Source organism: Eleginops maclovinus, chromosome 16 (genome assembly GCF_036324505.1).
Source record: "Eleginops maclovinus isolate JMC-PN-2008 ecotype Puerto Natales chromosome 16, JC_Emac_rtc_rv5, whole genome shotgun sequence".
Classification (NCBI taxonomy): domain Eukaryota; kingdom Metazoa; phylum Chordata; class Actinopteri; order Perciformes; family Eleginopidae; genus Eleginops; species Eleginops maclovinus.
Window position 1 is genome coordinate 9,230,847 of NC_086364.1, and position 23,835 is coordinate 9,254,681.

General features: G+C 40.1%; 1 protein-coding gene across 1 annotated transcript in view; it reads left to right on the plus strand.

Moving 5' to 3' along the window:
* Positions 1–4,100: 4,100 nt before the first annotated feature.
* Positions 4,101–23,835, plus strand: part of znf385c (zinc finger protein 385C) — a 113,413-nt gene continuing 93,678 nt past the window's right edge. The window contains 1 exon segment of the mRNA XM_063902976.1: positions 4,101–4,138. The gene's annotated coding sequence lies outside the window, so the exon portion shown is untranslated.

The following is a 23,835-nucleotide window of genomic DNA, read 5'->3' on the forward strand; positions in this document are numbered from 1 at the left end:
TTGAGAAAAAAAAGGTTTGGCTCGGTCAATGGGACCCTTATTCCATATGCAAGGTCTGTAGTGTGCATATTCATCTAAATCATTTAAAATTAGTCTTCAAATCCTTTAAATGAGAAAATAATTTGCGAAAAGTTGCAAGTCACCCTCTAGTGACTTCAGAAATACCAAATATGGTGTTAATGAAAATAGCTGGAGATTAAGACAAAAGAAATGTCATCTGACGTACTTCAATTCAGAATAGTAAAGTTTTCTTGGAGGTGAGTTGTTCCTTTTAAAATATTTAAAGCCGAAAATTGATTTAATGGTAGGGAAACGCTTGGCTAAAACACTGTATTTAAGAGAATGTAGTGCTTTATATTTCTTGCTTGCTTCCATTGTAAACAAAGAAATCTAAAACTGAGAAATTCAGTCCTTAGCTCACTCTAAAATGTTTACCACAAACATATTTAATGCATTTAAAAAGTACGTTTTTTGCATAAAATGCTTATTTTTTGGGGGGAATAATGATCAAACAAAGGAATAAATGAGACTTGAATTAACCCTCTTAGCTGTGTGAGTTCAAAACTAATGTTTTGATCTAGTTTTGCTTTTACTTAAGATATTTGTTTGTTTTGGAATTCGGGAATATGGGTTATAGTATTCATGGAGAAGTTCAAATGTATACAAACATGTGACAATAAAAACACACTGACCAACGTGCTTAATAAAACATAACTTTCAATTTAAACATTTGTCCATTTATATCTTTTTGCAGTCCTCTCATATTAAATCATCAGCTACCCCACTCCCCATACCCGTCTTCATCTGTGCAGTGATTCTTCATTTGGTAACTGTCAATCACAAATGAATCTGTCCCTCTGCAGGCATCTAGAGAATTGATTGAGCCTAGATGTCCGAAGTCTGACTGACAGTTTCTGTGCTGTAGATTATCAAGAAATTTCTATTCCAGGAAGTCAATAAAATGTGTGAGGAAACTGTGACACTGTCTCCTCGACTTTAACTTGTTCGTTTGGATGAGTCTTTGTCTTTTATCATCTTAACTAATTCAGTGTGCTGGCTTCTTGTTTCTGCCAGCCTTTTTGCCTTTAGTGCCTCAGTGGACTGCCAACATAATTAGGTGCTCTTATTGTCACTTCTAATTAAAACCAATGCCAAGGGTAAGTGACCATGAATGCTAAGCAGAATGACTTTTCTACAGAAAGAGCACAAGTAAATCATAAAAGATGTTACAATGGGTTATGGGATTTTAAGTAGCTTCCCATTTCTTTTACACAGCTTGGTGTCTTTGCATTGCAGCAGACAGGTGTGCAACAGTCACATTAAAGTAGCACTTTATACAAAACCACGAAATATGAAAACTGAGAAATGCTTTCTTGAATAAAATTAGCTCGTCAATTTGAGGTTGTTTTTATTCATTCAAGACCAAAAGGCAAGTAGTCTTCTTTTGAAAGAAGATGCGGTGTGTATCTACACATTTTAAATACATTTTGTCTCTTAAATAATCACACATAAATGTACATCCTTTTTAAAGCTATTGTGTTGACACGTTTTGAACACAAGTGAAATTCACAAAACTGCTAAATGGATCTCTGTTTTCATGCATTACCGTCTTTTCAGCCTTTTTGTTTTTTTAAACCTCACATTTCCATATTCCATTATTTTTCTTTGTACATGCCACTTTGGCTGCACTCGCGCTGAAGTTAATCAACTGCCTGAAGTGCCATCGTTTCTTCAACCTCTCTCGTTTTGTCTTGCTTATTTCCAACTGCACTCACTCTGGTCCTTCAAAGGCTTCATTTAAAGATGTTTTTTAAAGTTCACGTTGGATGGACACAGCTTGCCACTTTGGTTGCTGTGGAAACCTTGGTGACGCATGGACACTAGGTAGTTGAGAACAGTGGGAGAGGGAGTTTAGGAGGCTATAGAGGCCTGTCAAGATTTATGGATTTAACTGTACCATTATACAGACCTATAGTGGCAAGTATACACCAGAGGAAGGGAGAGAATAGACGAAGAATAAGCATTTGTCAAAATACAAGTAGTGATAATTCCGGATTTGTTTTGTTTGTTGAGAAAGCAATCTGTCATATACAGTACGTTCATACTACTGAACAGGGCTTGGTTAACTGTTTCCATGGCTGGAATTAATCATTATTCGTATGTTTGATTAATCTGATGTTTTTTTCTTGATCTACTTTTTTGTTGTTGTTAGAAAAATGTCAGAAAATGTCTTATAATGTTCTTAACTAAATTCTGATATTCTGATAAGCATGAAATCTTTGAGATGCTGAAAAAATCTTTGTTCACAAACTACAGATGAGAGTCTCAGTTTCACATCTAACTTTTCCTTAATGGACAACAGGCATCATTTAATGTCTCTTTTTTGAGGAGTTGATTTAAGACACTGCACAAAGGTCACAGTTTAACCCACCTCCTTTATTTACCCCTACATTTAAGTCTATAATCAGCACTGTCAGCACTCAAAGGGCAAGTTCCTCCAGTGTGTTGTGGAATCTCGTGTGAGGCAGGGGCATGCTGGTTGGATGGGGTGTAGGGTTTGGACATTGACCAATCAGAAGATTCTAGCTCTGAATCCGGCAAAAAATCATGCCCTTTAGACATCCCCAGGGGCTCTGTGTACCTGCAGAAAAAACTAGTAATGGTGTTTGAAAACTAAACAAATTAGTCGAATGAGAGGAAGATGTCATGCTGTTAGTAATTATTTGTCAAAGGCGGCACTACACCATGAAAAAAAAAAAGAAATATTAATGAATTGAAGACATTTCAGGCCTTAGTGAGAGGTGCTAACGGCTGGTGTTAGTGGCAAGAAACGATGGTGTTGTGTTTCGTTCTTGACTGTGGGTTATTTTTGTGGTCACTGCTTGTTCGAGTGCCAGGCCATTTACATGAAGAAGGACATATCAAATGGTCATAAATAGGAGAACCATAAGTATTCATCACCTCGATGGTGACAACCTGCTCCTTGCATTACTCTCAGTTTGTCACACTACTTTAAGAGCCCCCAGCAATCATGGCACTTGTCCTTTCAGTTAATCATGTCAGAATAAAATCTGTATAACGCCAAATGGAAAACTGAATGGTAAGAATGAAGTTTAAAAGGCACTAAAATTGGATAGTATTTAAATCCCAAAATCAATACATTTTAAATACGACACACTGTTTTTGTTTGATGGCGAGCACAAGGCTGGCACTGGGGGATGTTTATTGTTCCTGCAGTAACTATTTTTGAGCCTGGGAAACGGTTCAAATCTGCCAGCCTAAACAACTCATTGACTACACTGTCTGTCACTCTAATTTACCAACAGTACTTCACTTTCTTGGCAAATGGACATTCCACTACACTACAGGGTCTAACGAATGATAATAATAATTACAATAACTTGCAGCCACATCAAAGTCCATTTAGAAACAGTTTATTGCTAATTGAAAAGGTTTTTAGGGAGAGTCTTGTGAAATAAAATGAGCCCGTTTTCATGATAGGGTTATCCTTTCTATGCAGGTGAGGTTATAACATCACTATTTGTATTGTTAAAGTCACAAATGTAAAGAAAAATCTAGATCCTTGATATGTTGCTGGCATTAATACCAGTGGTCAGTGTGACCTGAGCATTACCGCTGATAAAGAGAACCAGGACATCCGGTCATGAATTTCAAAATAAATGTCTCATGTGTAATAAAATATAAAGTCGAAAATAAAAAAGAATAGGTATTTTCATCCGTTAATTGTTGAGATATGTTGTAAATATGTTTAAAACGTTTTCTTTAGTAACATATGGTCAATACAATTGTGTTGCATAATGCTTACCACATATTACCTCGACCAAAAACATACAAGTAAAACTTATACCGCTTTGGGGACTTTACTTTTTAATTCATTAATTGTTATTATGTTTACAGCTGTTGTATGATAGCTGGTTCTCTACGAGTACAAGCACATTTAAGCATTTATTATTAAAAGGCGTTTCCGGCCTCAGTTTGTGTAACGATGTCTGACTTGATAAATCGCTGCACTGGAAAGCTCTGCTTCTCTTGTGTTGGCAGCCAGTCTGTATCCATCTGTTTCCACTGTTGCTGGGCACTGACGAGCACCGGGAAAGTCGGAAACGGAACGGGACCGGTAAGCGCTCTCCTGTCTGCTTTTGTTGTCACACATGAAGAAGGGTGCTGTCTCTGCAAAAGTTTTTCAGTTGGCGGAAATTGATATTGATGGGACAGTTTAAGGTACATCGTTGAGTCCTGAGGGCTGGAGTTAATTGCACGTGTGGTGTCGCAAAGTTTTATTTCGATCATCGTTTTCGTTAATGATTAACAGGTCGTAGGTTTTTAAACGGTATGCGAAATTGCAAATCAGAAGCACCATACTTCTAACCAACTTTCTCACTTGTCGTCCTGTCAAAAAAGCTGTTGTATCTGAGATGATAAAAAATGTTGGATACATATTACAATTTATAAGAATTATCCCTACATCCTTTTAGTGGGGGTGATATATCAGTGTTACCCGGATATGTGCATGTTTTTTTGGAATTTTGTTAGTATAATCTATCCAAAAATGTGGAATGAAATTCTTGAAATTATTAAAGGGTATTATATTTATAATCAGCTAAGAGTCTATAATGACAACATTTGGTTTACTTGTGAACTCCATCCTCTGTACCCAACAACTATACCCCCATACCGATTTACTGTATCATCTTACTTAATGGATTTTTTGCCTGACAATTGTGAATGTGTCCATCTCCTGGCCCTGTACTTTGATCTGCACTGCAGCCTATTGACTCTCAGTATTAACTTTGCTATTCAACGTAGTTTTCTTGTACAAACTTAAAAAAAATTGTATTGACTTTTATCTGTTATAACACGAAATAGTATTCAGGAGATAATCACTGTTGTACATAATAACTGGCAAATATTTATTGCCCTTAAATGTGACTTTGCATTTAAGATCCTGGAACATGTAATGTAGGATGTGTTTTCATGTGAGCATTCATTTTACACACTCTATTGCTTTGTTCTCTTGGAGGAATTCTGAGGTTTGACCTGTATATTTCATAAGCGCTGGCAGTGCTCTGATAAGAAAAGTAGATTTTATAATCTCAACTGTACAGCGAAAGAAGGGTATGTTTGTCTACCAATGTTGGGATTAGCCCGTCCTCCCTTAAGCGAGCAGGGTCATTGTGGAGAGTGTGTAACTCTCGCTTGATTAGATTGGATTTTCTACTGAACACCTCTTCTGCTGCAATCTTGTTGCTCAGTAGCTGTTGTAACGAGTAAGAGGTATATATATCGCAGGCTTTATATAGAGATATTGACATAGTAGGGCTGTTCTGTACAGAATTTATTTATGGACAGCAACTTTTTAGAACTGGCTTCTCTCGATGAATGGACCTGGCTGATAAATGCTACAATCTGTCTTGCTGTTATGATGAAGTGTTCAATGACTTTCTCACAGTCTTTTGTGTTTTTATTGTTTTTATTATCCTTTTCTAAAAGGAGTTCGGCATATACGAGTTTTAACCTAGATTGGAGGAGTCAGAGGAAGAGGAGATGGTGTTTTCTGGTGGAAATATTTGTCATAAATTGTTCTAAAGGTCTTTTAATTTAGCTAATGTGTGGAAACGTTTAACCTAAATAAAAAAATGAGCCGGTAGCTCACCTGGTCAATCTTCCTCCCCCATGTAACAAGAGTCCTTACGGCAGTGGGGGGCAGGTTTGAATCCAACCCACAGCTCATTGCTGAATTTTGTCCCCTCTCTATTCCCTTTTTATCTACCTGTCGTGACTCTACAATAACAGAAAACCCTAAAACATAATATACATTTGTTTTAAAGTGCAGATTTCACCTGTTAAACCTTGTGTCAGTTGTTGGATTTAACCTAAATCATATAACTTGTTTGTTTGGGCCAGCTACATCATTGTGGTGAACAGAAATAAGAAGGCAATTATGGAAAAATGTCCCATTTTGATCTACATCCCCCTTTTGGGTTGTTAATGATAAACCATAACCCTCTCAAAGCAGTCATTGAGATGAAAACAGCATTGTGACGTTGTTCTAGAGCATGAAGTGCTTGAGTGTCTCTTATGTTACTCACACTGACAATACTGTACACTTCATTCTGTAACAGAGCATGTGCGGATATTTAAGTGTCCTAATTGTAGGTGCTAAACCGTGGAAAAGGCTTAACCACATCACAAGCTCAAGTTTAGCAGAATGCAGTTTCTTCAGAAACGCAGAGCTCTTAGTGTAGCTGTCAGGTATTTTTTCTTTGCATTCATCACAAGCAAGAACATAAATAGAAACCAGCTGCACAGTTGTAATGTTTGCAGTAATTAATTGGATTTACCGTGTAGAAAAAGGGTAACATCGCATGTGTTTTGACACCACAGAGAAAAGCAAGAAATGTACAAAGATGATCAAACAAACAAACGTCGTGCTGCTTCCTCACTCAAGAAATGTCTGGCACAACCTCAACGCCACGTAAAAGGCGGTCAATCAGTAGCATTTTGTAATTACTCTGCTAATTTCAGAAACTTTATAGAAATTAATCCCTCAATAATCCTTACCAATATTATGTTTTTCAACCTTAAAATGTTAACTTTTTTAGACCAATTTCATAATTTAGAGGGATTACCGGTATTCTGTTTATAGACTTGAGATCATTTGTTTACATTAATGCATTGCTCAACTCATTCAATCATGAAACATGATCAGCATATACTTCCTAGCTGCATTGTTTAACACAAAAAAAGGGTTTCTTCCACTGAACCAATTTGCGCTGATTGCTTATTTATGTTCAATTGACTTATACTTTTTTTTTCTGGAGCCAGAGTTAAATGTCTCAGTTTAGAAAAATGAAATTACATTTTTGTTTACTTGCTTTACATAAACAACAGTATGAATTGTAGGTGTTCATGTATCTTCACCCTGAGAACATATATAAGCATGCTTGTTTTGGGAGTAATTACTTAGTTTCTAATTGTCTCTTGTTGGCAGCGCTGATTTCTGGCAAAAGACAAACAGCCTCTCCGTCACTACATGTTGTCGGAGTAGATACTCTTGTTGACTTCCACCTCAGAAGCCAGCAGGGAAACATGCCCTGCATTAAAGTGGATTCATGCTCTTTATGTTGCTCAATGCTGGAGACACTTATTCATCTCACTGGGCCGTTTGACTCAAAGCATGCATATTATATGTGAAAGGGGTCACTCTGGGGCCTTCCTCCGTATTCTGACCACTTGGGGAAACGGAAGGGGTTTTTCTCTTTTGGAGACATTATCTGAGATTGTTGGCATTGGATTGCACCTCCCATGAAGGGGGAATTGTAAACATTAATCCCATCCTTGCATAAAGAGATCATAGTAAATCTGATAGTGGTAAAATATAAACAATTTGAAATAAAGGGCATGGTTTGGGAACTTGGGAAGCATCCACACACACAGCCAACATACCTTGATGGAGGTTAGTGTAAACTGTTTCTGACAGATGGAGTGTAAGAGTCCTTGTAGACATAGCGCTGAGTGGTTTATAGGGACACTATCTTCATGAGCACGATGTGGGTTGAAACGGCTGGCCCTCTCTTGAGTCTTGACGATAACTCTTTTCCTTGAACTCACCTCCAGCCTTTATCTCGTCTCCTACAGATTGGGTCAGGATGCCTGGCTGGCCTTCCTGTGACTTCCACACTTTACATCATGTCTGGCACAAATGAATATGTATATGTATTTGGAGCATGTTTCTGCTACTTCTGGTCAATACTTTATAGGTTAATATAAATGTGTGCAAAGTATCTTTTTCAAACTCTGTGCCTCTGACTCATATATCGCTTACCATATAGTTTGCTGCTATTCAAGTGACCTCTCAATATTTAGCTTGGACTTTTCTTTTGATCCTCTTCTTACTGCTGTTATCTGTGGTATCATCCCCTGCTGAGCCAAGGTGACCGGCCTGCTCACACACAGCTGGAGCCCGCAAGGCCAGAGTCTTATTTATCCTCTTGTTGTTGACCTCTCTTGTTCTTTTCCTCCCTCTTACTCTGCAAGTGTGAATATTATCCTTGATTTCGTCCAACGCTGAAAAAGTCAGAGTAGCAGGGTGACCTTCAGTTGAGTTCTATGAAAAGTTTTGTTCAAGAACTGTGACGCACTTGCTGGTCCCTTTTCGTATTGCCAATACAAACACACAGTTTATTCCCAATTAGCTGGGGAAGCTTGGTACTGGAGGACATCACTGTCAGGCCAACAGAAAATCACTGTCATAGCTGATGCTGTGCAAACTAAATTAATTTAAAATGAAATAAAAGACATGCATTTAACATCTGTTTGTGGGTTTTGCTTTCTGAAATCACAGGCTCACAATGATTCTGATTTATTTATCTTCTAAAACTACCGCTATTTTTTATAGTTATTGCTTGTGCATTGAAATACCGATACATTATTTTGTTTCGTTAAACATGTCTTTTGGGGGTGCTCAGAATAAATCAGAAATGTTCCCACATTTTTAACTTATTCACATTTTGTACCACAAATGACTTTAACAAGCAATCTTAATAAATTATACATTCCCTTGCCAGACAGGGGTAGGGTGAGGAGTGACAGGCCAAGTAACAAGCTGTGCAGGGCTTTGCATGAAATAAAAAAGTAAAATCTCTATAATAAAAAGCCATGATCACTGGCCGTGCTCTCTGACTCTCCCTAAAGGAGTGACTCGGTAATACCCTTCAACCCCGGAGTCCATCCTCTGGCCTGGGTTAGTCCTCTATGTGAAGCTTGATGTGGCATAAAGAGGGCGGGGGTCACTGATTCTGACAGATGCACGTAGCTTGACTCTGGCCTGCAGTTGCGAGCCCCCACCCTTCTCCAGAGCCCTGCCTGGCAGACTAACATGCCCAACCAGAGGTGCACAGCCTGGGTATGGTCAATTCAGGCTCTGCAGTGGCAGGCTGGAGATGTGATACTGCATAACCCTGGTGAGGCCAAGTTTAGGTTTCACTTTCTACCTACCCCACATCCTCAACCTCTACTCTGAGCCTTTTGCCCAAACAGGAGGTCATCTGGCAGCAAGAAGTCAGACAGAGGAGAAAGGGGGAACAAGGGTCGGGCTTTTCCAAAGCAGAAGCAGAGTGCAGCACCCCTCCAGTTGCACATTCACCGTCTGTGTTGAGCTTCATTTAATCCCGTTTTGATTCGTTGTTATGAAATCATTATCCTCATTAAACGAAAGCGGCAGAAGTCTGCATCACCTCCATGAGCCTTGGATACACACGCCCTCACACTCACAGATGTGTAATGACTCACACTGACAGTGGCCCTAGTGTTAGAGCGGCGCATTCACTTACACAAACACATGCGCGCACACAGTGGTGCGTTTATGCTGCTGAGCTGCTGGTGAATGACGGCGCTCGGGGGTTAACACTGCCTCAGTGTGCTGGGCCAGGTAAACCTCCTCAACCAGTCCGCACAACAACAACATGTGATAAATAGCCCGCTTGTTGGGGTCCGACTGCAGGAAGGGTGGCGGCTAAAGTCTTTTGATCAGAAACATGCAGTTATAGATCGCTTTCATGAATATGCAGATATTGTGTGTCTGATATTGACTTTTAGGTTTATTTAAGTAGGTATGCTTGGCTTTTTTCAACAACACCCTGCTTCACATACACTAATATATTCAGTTACACACATTCACACTTCTGCACAACCACAGTCTTTCAGTGGAGCTCTGTTGCTGGAGCTGTCATCGGTTAGTTGTGTTGCTCAAGGGCACAATAGTTGACAGAGGGGAGAGTATTACTCGTTTGATTTATTTATGCCTGAGAAGACTACTTTCTAAGACTCTGTGTGCGTTGAGCTCTTGTTCTCTTCTCTTTCCAGGCTTTCCCGTACCAAGATTTTATTAGCAATGTAGGCAGTTCATTAAATGTATTGAAAGTCAGTGTTAAAGACATTTTACAATGTGAAATTCCAAGTAGTGCTGCAGTACAAAAACTCATCACATGCTATTTTTTTTTGATAGTTTGCTAAATCCGAATAAATAAAATGCATTAGTTAAAGTAAAATATACCTAGCTGAGGGATTATTTTGAGGCCACATTTCAGAATTAACCTGCACTCTAAAAGCTTTTGAATGATATTGTATGTTTAAACACAATTTGTCCTTACTTTACTCTAGCTTTTGTCTCAAAAGTATGTTTGTATGTTGAAGTGCTACATAAGTTTATAGCTTTCTCCACTAAAGTCTGCCATTTGAAGTCATTACTTCCAAGGATTTGTGTCAAAATAGATATATGAACTTGTGCTTTCTTGTATAATTCTGAAATAGGACTTTAATCTCTTCAAGTAAGAAGATAAAGCTTTGAAGAGAAATAAACATTGTGGCTAACGCATCAACATTTGAGTGGGGGAAATGGTTACGGAATAAATATTAAGATCTGAAAATCATAAAAAACATTCAACTGCAGGCTGAAGATATTTTGCTGTCACCCAGATATGAAATAGTAGCAAATGATAACACTAGCAGCCATCAGCGAAGACAGGCGCCCCACAGCTATCTGGATCAGCTACTGTATGTGTCATCTATTTCACATTCAGCTAACGGGGGCTTAAGGAGAATTTGTGACTGCCTGTACCTGTGATTTTCATCATCCTATCACAGTTGCAATTTTGGCTCCAATTAAATATTATAAAAGTTCAAAATGTTAACAGCTCCCATTCTCGAGTAGTTGCTCCTACACTACATAATTAACAAGTTGAAAGAGCTTGTTGTTTTACAGAAATGCTTCATGGCTCTCTCAGTAAAGCTGTTGTGGGATTCAACAGTCACACTTGTCTTGCACTTGACCTGAGTCCTCTTGTTAGAACACAGCGTGTCAGGGGACGAAGATGCTCACTAAAGCCTGTCCCATAATTAATTTTCCAGGCAATCAATTCAGAAATGATCTTTCAAATTTGAGGATGACAACTTCATTTTTTGACTGCGTTTGTTTCTGTGGTTTTCAGTTGACATTCATCCAGCTGTCTTTTGGGATCATGGTCTGTTTTTGTCTCCTGCTCAGTTGACGGCTCCTCTTCTGACCCCCGCTGCTCCACTATCAGCGATCAGAGTCATTACAGCCCGCAGGAGGTGGCACTAAAGCTTCCTCCACCCCACAAAGCTACCATCCCCCCTACTCCATCTCTCATGGATCGAGACTGAAAAGACATGTAATCCATGCTGATCACAGTAACCTCCACCATCTGGTGGGGGGGTCTCAGGCACACACTCTTGTTTTACTTTGTCTCTTATTGAACCGTGCCGGCTGTGAGGACAGGAGGCTGAGTATTGATAGGTGTGGTTCAGGTCACCATTTAGCCCTATAGCGTTTGTGTTGATGCTAAAGATGGACCTATGGTGCCACTATTGACGTAGCTGCTGACTCAACATTTCTGATATCACTCAGCTTCATTCAGGTCTGCCTCCTCTTCTTCCTCACAATGAACTGGGGCTTATCAAACCTATCAGGGGCGGGCTGGCCCTTTTGATTAAAAGTCAGATTATCACTCTTATACCATATGTGGGCTAAGCAGCTCTAGGAAACTGACCTTGTTTATCCTTTCAACAGTCTTAGTATTATTTGGCAGTTTTAGTTTGTCATTTATGCGTGTGCTTTTTTATAATCTTCCTCTTTTTTTCTCCTCATTTACAGCTATGGAGTTTTTCGTTTCTGTAGTGCACGAATGTTTGCTATGCCCCTTTGCACTCTGCTTGGGGCCTCTCATCATGTGTGTCAAAGTGGTGGGCTGAGAGTGGGTGAGGAAAGCAAGGACAGCTCTCTTCTCTTTGAGATCCGACATTAACTCCACTTCCTCCGATTTAAAATCCCTCTCAGCCCTGCAGCAGCCGAGACATCAGCTCTTAACTCACAAGGCTGACGCGCACATCGACTCACTGATCCACTAAATCACTTCCGTTAACTACATTGATTCACTGTGTCTCTCTCCATTTCTTACCTGTTTGGTGAGTCACTGCTTCTACAGTACATCCGGCATGTCCTAAAAGTTAAATAAGACTTACCACTGATTCATCGCACACTTTTCACAGTCAAATTAGAATTGGATTGATTCTCATTTGTGTTTGCAATCAGAGTTTTAAAGCTGGATCTACAAAGAGCTCCACTGCATCAGTTCACTTTATCCCAACCAATCTCAGTTCAGGCCATCACAAACTCATGCCCGCCTGCCTGACAGCCCCCTATAATTGAACCATATATTTTTTTCCTCTCAGTAGAGAGAAGAAGGGGCATCTTTCAGCGCTCGCCTCCTGGGAACATTTTTGTTGACAAAACAGGTGCTGCTGATGTTGGGTTAACAATTGTACTGACACTGCTTTCAGAGTGGGCGCACAGAAAAAGATAACGAGAGGGCAGGAATTGATATACCTGCTTTTTTGAACAGCCGCACATTGCTAACACTTAGTTTGTACAGCCAAATCTTGAAGAGTAGGAGAGGATAGAGGACAGTACAGCTACTGACTTTAAAAGGCTCACTTAAACAACAGTATTGTGTTTTCAATTAGCATTTCCTTTACACTAATAATGCTCTGCCTCACATTAGAATCTTTATTTAAAGGGATTTATTTATCACCTATAACGGACAAGATTTGGCCATCTTTAATTTGGATAATCCTTTTTGTACTGCTTTTATGGAAAATGTTTCACTCAAACCATCTTTTCTATCAAGTATTTTCTATATGTTACGCCTGTGAAATAGTTTTATACAAAGAACATTTTCCATTCTATTTCTTTCATGGTGAGGCATGAGACCTTTATAAAATATTATTTTCACCATCATTCTGGATAACATAATTGTGATTTTTGTTACAGTTGACAGACTGGCACACTGGCATACAAAATAACCTATAGGGAGCTTAGTGTGTCTTAATTCCCCAAGTGTAAACACAGTTGCACAGGACCCGCAATCCAGTGATGCATTAGTGACTCTGCTCTAAGAAACGAGGCAAGAATCAAAACAAGGCACTCTTATTCTTCAAAGCCAAATTGAACCACAAAAGTCTGAAATCAAGATTTCTGAAAGAGAACACACTCGCTTTGGGCTCTGCTAATGTTTTCTGATAGTAAACTTGGAGACAAAACACAGCAGGGAACATCTGAAAAAGAGAGCCGCTGGTCACCTCACATGCTCTTGCTTTCTCTTCTACCTGCCTATACCGGTATACCAGTATTCAGTAGTTATGTTTGTATGGGTCCTGCTCGAATATAGGTGGTTTACATCCATTGCACACATTGATGTATAAGGAATTGAACTAGATCCAAGGGAAATAACTTCCACTGAGGCTCGAGAGCAATTGCAAATGCACATTTCATTGGTTTTAAAGAACAGGTTTGACATTTTTGGAAATACTCTTGCTAGCAGCTAGTATCCAGGAGGCTTAGCTTAGCATAAGGGAGAAACAACAAGAATTTCAGTTTTTTTCCTGGTCTCTCTATTGGTTGCCTGTTGATAGCTCTCACCCAATAGTCAGATGGTTCGAAACATTTAAACAAATATTTTCTTAATAAATGTGAGTCCTACAAGAGGACAGTATGAACTCCTCAGATGCTTTAACATTTTCCTTGTTCTTGAGTAACAGGAAGACTATGTTTTTACAGCTTTTCATACACTGGGTTAAAATCCTCTTGACAGCAGGATGGAAACGTATCAAGTGTAAAGAATTCATTTCATATTCCTAACACTGTGCTCAGTCATTGCCTTTTCCCACTTCACAGCCTCTATCAAGGCACTCCTCCTTCACTGTAAACTTTTCTGTGGCACACGAACACATAGGGCTCCTCTGGTTGGGGCTAATGTCCAACCCCAAAAGCACACAGTGAAACCTGCCTGCAGGGAGACTGACCCTTCACAAGGTATGGAAAACACAGAGAGGAGCCCTGTTCCCCCTCTGGCCCGGGACACAGGGGCACACTGGAGCCTTCAGAGGGATGAAGGCAGGAGGACACGACTGGTGGAAAGGACACACATTGGAGCTCTGTGCTTATGCATTGAACTTCCACCTCCCTCTGGCACAGCCCTCTCTCTACACCATCCCATTTCCCTCCTGTCCACACATACGTCTTTGAGACAACTTGCCCCAAAGTTGCGTCTGATATTGGCGGCTGCTGTACAGTGCGTCCTGCTTTCTTGACTGTTTTTCTTTTCTGCTTTTTGATATCTGCCCAAAAGCTTCAGCCAAGTTGATCCAATTTTTCTCTGCACGTGTGAACCCAAGTCTTCCTTGCAGTGTGCACCTACAGAAATTCTATCGAAGAGAGAGTGAGCGAGAAGCTAGAGGAAGCCTGTCTTTCAAAAAGATGAGTAATGGGGCCTGAGGGCACTTCTCAGCCCCCGTTGAAGCATGCTAGCCACTGCTTTTTTACATGCCAGAGAGATGTTGCATAAATGACAGAACATCCTCGATGGCCACTTTTTGTATGCTAAAAGCCTTCTCCCAGGTCGGTGTTTATGGTAATGACTGTAGTCAGTGTTTTGAAGTGCCTGGATGATGAGCAGCTGGCCTAGAAACGAAGGAGTGAATTTGACCTTGGCCCACTTCAGGGAAATGCTCTGGTTTCTGACTAATAGAGATGCCCTATTCTTTCTCCTACAACATGCACTCAAAATAGCCCTGGCAGGCCCCATTAAGCAGCATTTTAATTGTTAACACGGCATACTCTGTCCTTGGCACACATTAAGTACTTCATTTAAATGTCAATCCCAATTAAAGAAGGGCAGAAAAGACGGTTGTTTAACAATCGCCATTATCAGCTTCTGAGGGAGTTGAAGTGCAATCTCAAACATGAACAATTTGATTAGGACCTAATGACTCCATTTTCTTTGTATATTTTAGAAGTTAAAGCTAAGATTTGTTGTATTAGTCATGGGTATTACTATTCACCCCTTAAACCTTCTTTTCTTTCTTCTTTGGTTCTGGAGGAGCTTTAGCAAGCAAAGGGAAAATAACTATTATCTGAGCAATTGGACACAACAGAAAGCCAACATTACAAACTGCGAGTAAGAGTTTAAAAGTCATCGGCATGTACCAGATATAAAGGTTTTAAAGACAGAGTTTGAAAAGAACACTTATAGGATGTGTTGGCTGACCAATCAACTACACACTAATGTGGTGTGATGCATGTCACTACCGTTTCCAGTCCTAGGCTCCTGCAGTGCTTGGCGATTAGAAAAAAGGTGCTCTGATTTGTCAGCCTGTGACGGATGTTTGTTTCCCAGTGTGTACAGTTCCTCCCTTCCTTCCTCTTTCTGTCGCCCCGGGCTTTACCCTCAGTGAAAACTTCCATAGTTGGCACACACCACTTTCTGGCCCCCCCTTCAGCCTGTAGCCTGCTCAGCTGGGACACAAACCCCATTTCCCCTGGAGAGTAATGCTAGCATTAGGTTCTGCACGGAGTGGTGCCAGCCAAGGGGCCTGGCATGCAAACGTCCTCTGCTGCAAACAGAAACACACATACCCTGAATGCATTCCCAGCGCTGCAGTACCAGATGGATGGCAAACAGGGATGCTCCCAGGTCCAAATCAACTCCTGCAGCTGGGTGATGGAGTCCCGCAGCGCTGAGAAGGAACAGGCAGTGATGGGACCTATTGCGTCTTGTTTTTCCCCATTAGTTGCCAAATAGGTCTTTTAGCTGCCTAGATTCTGTATTGTCCCATGTGTTTGTCTCAGAATGTGCTTGTATGCTTTGGTGGATATTTCTGTGTGAGGGTCTAGCTGCTTGTTATGCACCATCTGATAATGGGTAATGCATCGGTGGCTGCCTGCCTAATGACTTAGATAGGTAGAGGTACTCTTATTGGCAAGCAGGCGCAGTGTTGTCATGGGGATGATGTGTGGGCCTCTCCTCCTCTTGTGGAGTGAGCAGTGCTTGATTGCCCATCACAAAAAGGCGCAAAAACGCAACCACGCACATGCTTGCACACACAAGTGCTCATGTAGAAGTACCAAACGTTGCAGCGCTAGCAGAGTGGATGAATCAGTGAGTTCTAGCATCTCAAAGAGGAAGAGGGGTTCTCTAGATTGATATAGTCTGATAATGCGAGCAACAATGAATCACAGTGTTACGCCGGGTTTTAATCAACACACTTAAGCTACAAATGAGTCACTCGTGGAAAAGCGAATCATTTGCATTTTTGGTTGTTTGCTATTTTAATGCTAATGTATTCTCCCGGGCCCACCAGCCTACTTGAACACATTTCATCATTCACTCTTTTGTTTTATAGACTCTCTCTTTCCCTATCCCTCTATCTCTTGCTCCATCAACCCCTCCACACACCCACCTTTTCCTCCCCTGTCCCGAAGCCCCCCCCCTCCACTTGTGTCTGCTGCCATTCTCCCATGTCTCCCATTAGGAAAGGAAATGAGGCGAGGTATGGATGCAAATATCTTGGACCCCTTGCTGCTCCCTGACTCACCAACCAGAGACAGAAACCAGGACGGACTGAGGAAGAGAGGAGGGAAGTGAGGGAGGAAGAGGTGGTGGCTCACAGCGATTTAGACCGAGAAACAGACCTACACAAAGCGGTTGATTGGTACACAATGAAAAATAGGCGTATGCCGCTTTTATAAAAGCAGGCTATCATCACGCAGTAATCTTTCTCCGAGTGTCAAACAACAAAGACTGTATAAACCACTGAACGCTGCATTATTTCATTCCATTCTCCATCCTTTTCTTTTGGTTTTGTAGTCCTATCATTCAGCCTGCAATGCTATTTCAGCAGTTCTGAGGGGGTCATTCCTTTTCTCTGCCTCGTGCCTTGTCAATGTAGTGCACTTGATTGTTTTGTAGATTATAATATAAAGGGCTGAGCATTGCAAGCTCACAGATTAAAAGCACAGTTTCTTTTCATTAATATCTTTTGGATTGTTGTTTGTTTGTATGGTCAACCTACAATGTGTTCCTGTTTCTTTACAATTCCTTTGCTGAGATATGGGGTGATGGGGAGGAATAACAATTCATACATATAGCAAAAGAGGGTAAAAAGTAAAATGAGTAGTTAATGTCACAATTGCTTCACATCTGGCAGCCTTCACACTCAGAAGTGCTGTCAGCCTCAGCTCCATCAGCCAGCTGTGGGTGGAACAACATTCAGCACATTCATTGTGTGATTATAAGCTTTTATCTCCACAATATTCAGTGAAGATGTGAAAACATTAATGATTTTCTGGGGTATATTACCAGCCACTTCCCTTACCTACAGGATTATGCAAATGAAGCAGGATATTGCTGTGACATATTCACAAGAGTTCCAGTTGCCCCAAATTTATAACTGCATTTTGAAGTGGCAGCTACATCAATTTTCTTTGTTCGATCTCAGGAAATTGTGTAGATGCAGGGACGAAGAAAACTCATCTTAATGAGGAACGTCGGAAAGTTCCAGGCTAACAACACGAGCATTTATACGTCCAAATCCTTAATTGCATACAAAATGTATCTAAAGCATTGATTTCCTCATGGTTCAACCTTGATCTTCTTACTTTGTAGCATGTGCACAGCTACAATTTAAGAAAATGGAAATGGATCAGTAGAGCTACATTTAAAATTTCAAAATGTTAAAGTTATTTAAATAAAAATGGAAAAATCTCAGAAGTAAGATAGAAACATGTCATTAAAACTGCTTTAAACTGAAATGTTGACATGGTATTTGTGAGATATTTTTAGACAATAATCTAATGGGTAGATGGTTGACAAAATGATTGGCTATCGATCTATTAAAAGTTTTTCAGCCATTTCAACTAAAACCGTTAACATAATTCTGGTGCAAGATTTAAAGTTGAGGAATTGCCAGAGTCAGTAAGATTCATCCTCCGGTAACGCTTAATGTCTGTAGATGTTGATTTATTTGACTAAATATGCTAGTGGCGCCAGGGGATCACCAAAATCATTTTGTTTTAATTTCTGCACAAATCTAAACGTTTTGTCTTGACTGAAATATCTCCAAAAATGTGTGTGTACAGGGTTCAGTAAGACTGCTACATAAAGGTCCACTAGCATGACTAAAAAGAGGAATAGAAAACTAGAACCTGGCTTCAAGCTTTGCTGTTCTGTCAATAAAGAGAAAATGCACCGCCATGTGAAGAAGTTTGTCTCAGTTGGGTGGCTGGCCCAAAACCCTCGGCCGTGCCTCCAGCATGACCGTTTTGCTCTAATAGCATGGGCATCAATGATTTTGACGAAGGCACAGTGGAATCGTAACGAGTGTAATGATTATCTCTGTGGCCAGCTGAGCCATTTACCCCGCTGGACTCTGACTCTGGTGGATCTCCTGCACCATCCATGCTGTTTGACAAGCAATATGAACAGAGAGGGGGAACATTTGTCTTTGTCTCGAAGGGGAAACTGTGTATCATCCAGATGAGAGTTGAAGCGTCTGTTCAATGCAGTGCGTGTGTGTGTGTGTGTGTGTGTGTGTGTGTGTGTGTGTGTGTGTGTGTGTGTGTGTGTGTGTGTGTGTGTGTGTGTGTGTGTGTGTGTGTGTGTGTGTGTGTGTGTGTGTGTGTGTGTGTGTGTGTGTGTGTGTGTGTGTGTGTGTGTGTGTGTGTGTGTGTGTGTGTGTGTGTGTGCCAGTGTAGATGTGTGCAATACACTTTATGTCAGTGTGAACTCCAGCCATGTTACTGCCTCATTTACTCCATTTAACTATCTCTCTGTTTTACACGTCTGACATGCTGAATGCTATCTATAATAGAGACATGGTCCCCACCCAGACTTTGACAATGCTGTCTTTGACCTCAGATGTATTACTGCCACAAAAATATCACAGTACTAGACTTTTTTCCCTTGTCAATCTGTTGGATTAGTTGTTTTATGTTTATGTGTGCACATACAAATGTTTGTTCAGGAGTCACTGGCTGGTCCGCTGAAATTGCACTTCAGCAATTTGGTAACAATTCACAAAGGAAATGGTTGCTGGATCCAGAGAGATTTGTTGACAATAATATTCTACTAATGCAGTCATAGTTGTTAATCTTTTTTTTGTTTTTAGCTTTTTTGTTGCTGTGTGATCTCCATTTCTGCCTGAATATATGCACATTGTAGTGCGAGTCCAGGTGAAGAACACTAAGTGGTAATGCACTAATGCCAGGTTCTGACCACACAATATTTTTGACTGTTGCTATGGTCACTTTTTCAGATTAGACGATTTTCGAGTCGAGGAAACTCTTGACTCAACTTGAGAAAAGACACGTTGGTCCGAGACCAATCAGAGTTTTCTATCTTTGCTTGTGCTTGACAAAGCCTTAAAAATAGAGGATTTACTGACCTTTCTTTGCTTTTACAATTTCACATGCAGCACCAACATCTCTACCCTTCGCATCATTGATCGTTCACTTCACCCTGTTTACAGTTGAAGAGCACTCCACCTGTGCAAGGTCAAGGTTGTGAGGGAACATGTTTTGGAAAGGCACAGTAATTCTAACATGCTTGTTTTCTTTCTTGATGTTGTGAGGCGTCCAAGATGCTGCATTGGATGTTGTGTCCTACACGGGATAAAACGATGCAGCCAACGCTCATTGTCTTTCTTAATCCAAGTCAACACAATAGCTAGCTCAGGCTCTAATCTGTCTGATATCGGGTAGTCTGAACCAGGCATGCATAAGATGATGATAGTGAAAAGGCAACTCAGGATTTTCCCACCGATCCTCTGACTTTTGCAAAGGAATCTTATTAAAATCCCTTTTTGCTTGAAGGTTTTACACTTTTTTTTTTCTATGGGGAATGTTTCCCCTCTTCCTCTTCGTGAACAAATTAAGACCTAGCTTTTTAACAAGTGAGCCAGATACAACAGACTGGCCTTGCATGCATGGCTGACTGTCGGACGCCTTTCCCCTCCACCTCCAGCGAAAAAATAGCATAACAGGGAGGGTCTGCGCTTCACTGTCCCGTATGTTCTGTCCATTCTCGGAGAGTGGCCTGATTTAAAACCACTGTGTTTGAGGGTGCTGTAAGGGTGATTTACCATGATGTTGATGCACTGAGTAGTGTGTGCATGCTTCTTGTAGGCCTACTTTTGTTTGTTTCATTAGAGAGGAGTTATGAAGGCAAATGATGATGCTATTTCAAAAGGCTTTCCTCCCACAGTGGAAAGTAGTTTTTGTTTGGCTTGATTGTTTTTGAATCTTGACAAATGTATAAGCCTAGTTTTTGGCTTTCATAACTTGCTGATTGCCTTTGATGTCCGGTACTTATTGTGTCTCGGTCTTTGTGTGCGGAAACAAGATGCTGATAGAAATAGTTTTATTTTGGAACAGCTGAGAGGATGTAGCTATAGTTGAAAAGTTTTGTTTGTTCTGAAAACTGGATGTTTTTCTTTAATAACTGCAGGTTCTACCTTTTGTCACACTGAGGATATTCTCCCTGTTATGTGTAATACTTTATGGTAAAACTTGCATTTATATGATGGATTTCTATTGTTATACTGTAGCCACAAAAAACGCTTTACCATTTGTAAATCTTCAATCATTCATAGAACTGGTTGCCAAGCTGCTTATAATTCAAACAATTACTCAATGATGGCACTAACCGGTGTTGTATCCCAACCTATTCAGCCGCCCTGTATGTCTCACCGGTTGGGTCTAAAACGAGTGCAAGTGCAAATGTGGTAATGTATGCTGTTGATCACAGATGAATTTAGCTCCTTGATAAAGAGGAGCAGTTATATATTCGCTCAGTGATAAAAAAATAATCTCAAAGTAATTCAGTTAAGAACGGTTACATTTCATGTTGTTGTTCTTAAGAATAAGTTGGCTAAATTGTTCCTTGAGGTTGAGGACCATATTAATAATTGTCTTTTTCTAATTTTGACCTTTCCTATTGACTTGAAAGATTTTTAAATTTCAGTTTTACAGAAACATCAACAGTAAGCATTTTATAACACTGCAATATTGCTCAGAAACAATAGATTTAGTTTTTAAAATATGTGTAATTAACCCCCCTCTTAATCAACCATCACTGCTATACTTGCATCATCTGGTGAATAGGATCTATATTTTCACACAGTATCTCAGTAGCATCTGTTGTAAAAAAGTAAAACTCCCAGCTGCAACAGGACTTATCGCTCCATATCTTTAAATATGTTTGTTGTTGATAAGTCCTTTCAGCAGAAGTGCAATGTGTCTAGGGCACCATACAGCAGTGGGTATTGTGTTAGAAGGCTTTAATCTGTTTGAATCTGTAGAGGCTCTACCAAAAACACATAATTTGTCACATCTCAAAACTGCTGAGGAATTAGACTTTATCTTCGAAAGATTTCATGATTTATTGAAGTGTTCTGACTCCCCTGAGGTGGATAACATCTTTGGGTAATGTAGGCGGTGTTTAGAGCACTTTCCTTTGTCAGGCAAGCGTGGGTTGATTAGATGGAGTGTTTCTGTCTAATTTGAAAAGGAGCAGGGGGCTAAGAGGAGAATTAGTGTGGGAGGAGTAGAACAAGCTCTCAGGTTGGCTCTGAGCTCTCAGGGGTCTGGAGCAGCAGAGTGAGGATGTCCGGACAGCTTCCCTGTTAGTGGCCACTAATGTCCTGCCCACCACAAATAAAATACACACCTGCTATTTACAATTAGGATGAAGTTCATCTTCAGACTTACAGTAAATGACTAAAAAGTATGTTTATTTGTAGGTGAATATTTATCAAGAAGTCTAGGTTCAAATGTGGCAGAAAAGTGAAATAAAAGGTTACTCCCATAACATTACCTCTCACATTTTGCCGTCTGTGACTTCTGTCAACCAGAATATTAGACATACTCATTCGGACATGACCTCACTATTTTGTTTACTTAAGGACAAGAAATGTCAAAGAGTCTGCCCAGTGTCACATCTCATGTCTTTCTCTCTGCCTCTTCTGCACGTACAATCTCCAGTGACATAGCTCTGTAGCCTGTGGTGTGTGTGTGTGTGTGACGCAGAGAGCCGCTCTCATCCCTGTTGTAGAAGAAACATATGATGTGAGAGAGCTCTGAATGTGCACAACAAAAGGTTATGTTTCTGATATGTGTGTGACTCAGCGTGTCGGAGAGTCTAGATTCAAAAAGGCGTGTTTGGATTTAAGTCAGACTGCTTCAGGCCATACTCTGTGTCTATAAAGAAAGAAATCTTGTTTTGTGAAATATGTTATCTTGGTCCGTCATAGTTTTTGCCTTTGATATAACATCAACCTCAGGTATATTGGGTTCATTTTAATGTAGCTTCTATTTTGTATTGTGTTTTTATGTAAGTGTGTACCCTTTCTTTATATGCAAATACAAAGTTCTGCCATTTGCCAGCAAAACAAAGACAATACAGTAGTTTGTTTTTTATTCTAATATTTTGAACAAGCACAACAGTCCTCTCTCATTGAACAGCTAAGGGGCTCTGATGCTTTGTTTGATGGAGGTCCCTGCTGGTTTTTTTTAAGGTTGATACACATCATGCTTATGTAATATGATTCAGAACTAAATTTTGAGGAAAAACTGTGCATCAGTTCTTGTATTCAACAATATAAGAAAAAAATAAATGAATAAGCTCCTGGGTTGTACAAACACCCATACTGATTTTGGATAACAACCCACAGCAACACACCTTAAGGCATAAAAATAACATTTGACATTTCCTTATATTGAATTAAACGTAAACTCATTCACATGTATGCCGTGTTTTATTAAAAAGCACAGTTATTTTCTACTCGTTTCAGACACATTCATGTCTAAATGCTTTTGTCTGTCGTGCTTGTCAAGTTATTACAGCTAGTGCCACTCAAGATTCCTGCCATAATGGGAGCAATTGCCTTTTGACCTTTTTTATTGTTGCCATGTTCCAATATGTGAAAGACCCATTAGCTGACTGGGGTCATGCAGCCCCACATAAAGCCCTAAGCCTCCATAGTGAAGATGAAATGCAAGCGTAACATATAGAGACATATTGGAGTAGGCTCTGCCTGGGAAGCTATGACCAATTTCCCACAAATTCTTTCTCATACTGTATCTAAGATACTCACTGGCTTGAGTATTTGTAGTCTGTATATATATAGAGAGACCATTCATAAATAAAACCAGTAAAAAGCTTCTTAAAATACATCCAGGCTCATCCAGGAATGTCCGCTGGCTCATTGAGTCTGACGTATCTCGATTTCTGATTCTGCCACATACTCAAACTGTATTAACTCTGAAAATGATTGGCATGACGTACTCCTTATTTAATCCCTTGTGTCCATGTGTGAGTGTGTGTGTGAGTGTACTAAAACTAGACTAGAATAATCCACCAGAAAATGCTTAGATGCAGGGCTGTGGTTTGACAGTATGGAGGAGTTGAGCATACATGAGCCACATATATTTTTTGTATGTAGGTGGGACAAAGAAAAGAGTCTTAAATAAAAGACAAGCCTTTTATCTCTAACAATTGTTTCTCCGCTTTCTGTCTCAAATGACATTAGTGAAAATGGACAGGATGAGTAACTGCAACAACAAATAATGATCCCACTGATTCACAATAAACAAAAAGACATACTATGATTTAAAACAAACTTTTTTTATCAGATGCAGTTCCTTTTATACATTGTTTGGAGTAACATCGTAGCTAAAGGTCTATTATTGCAGCCAAAATGATGACATAAACTGATCCACTTTGATTTAAACTTGTGTGTGTCACTGTTTGTTTCTGGCCGAGTCAGTACAGCAGGTGCCTTCCTCATTGACTGGCATGTTAATCAGGTGGGATTAGCCCTCAGTTGAGTACAAAAGTGATGGAAAATGGTTTGAATTACATGCTAAGCCCCCACTGGCTGTAATCCCTCGCCTTTCGCTTG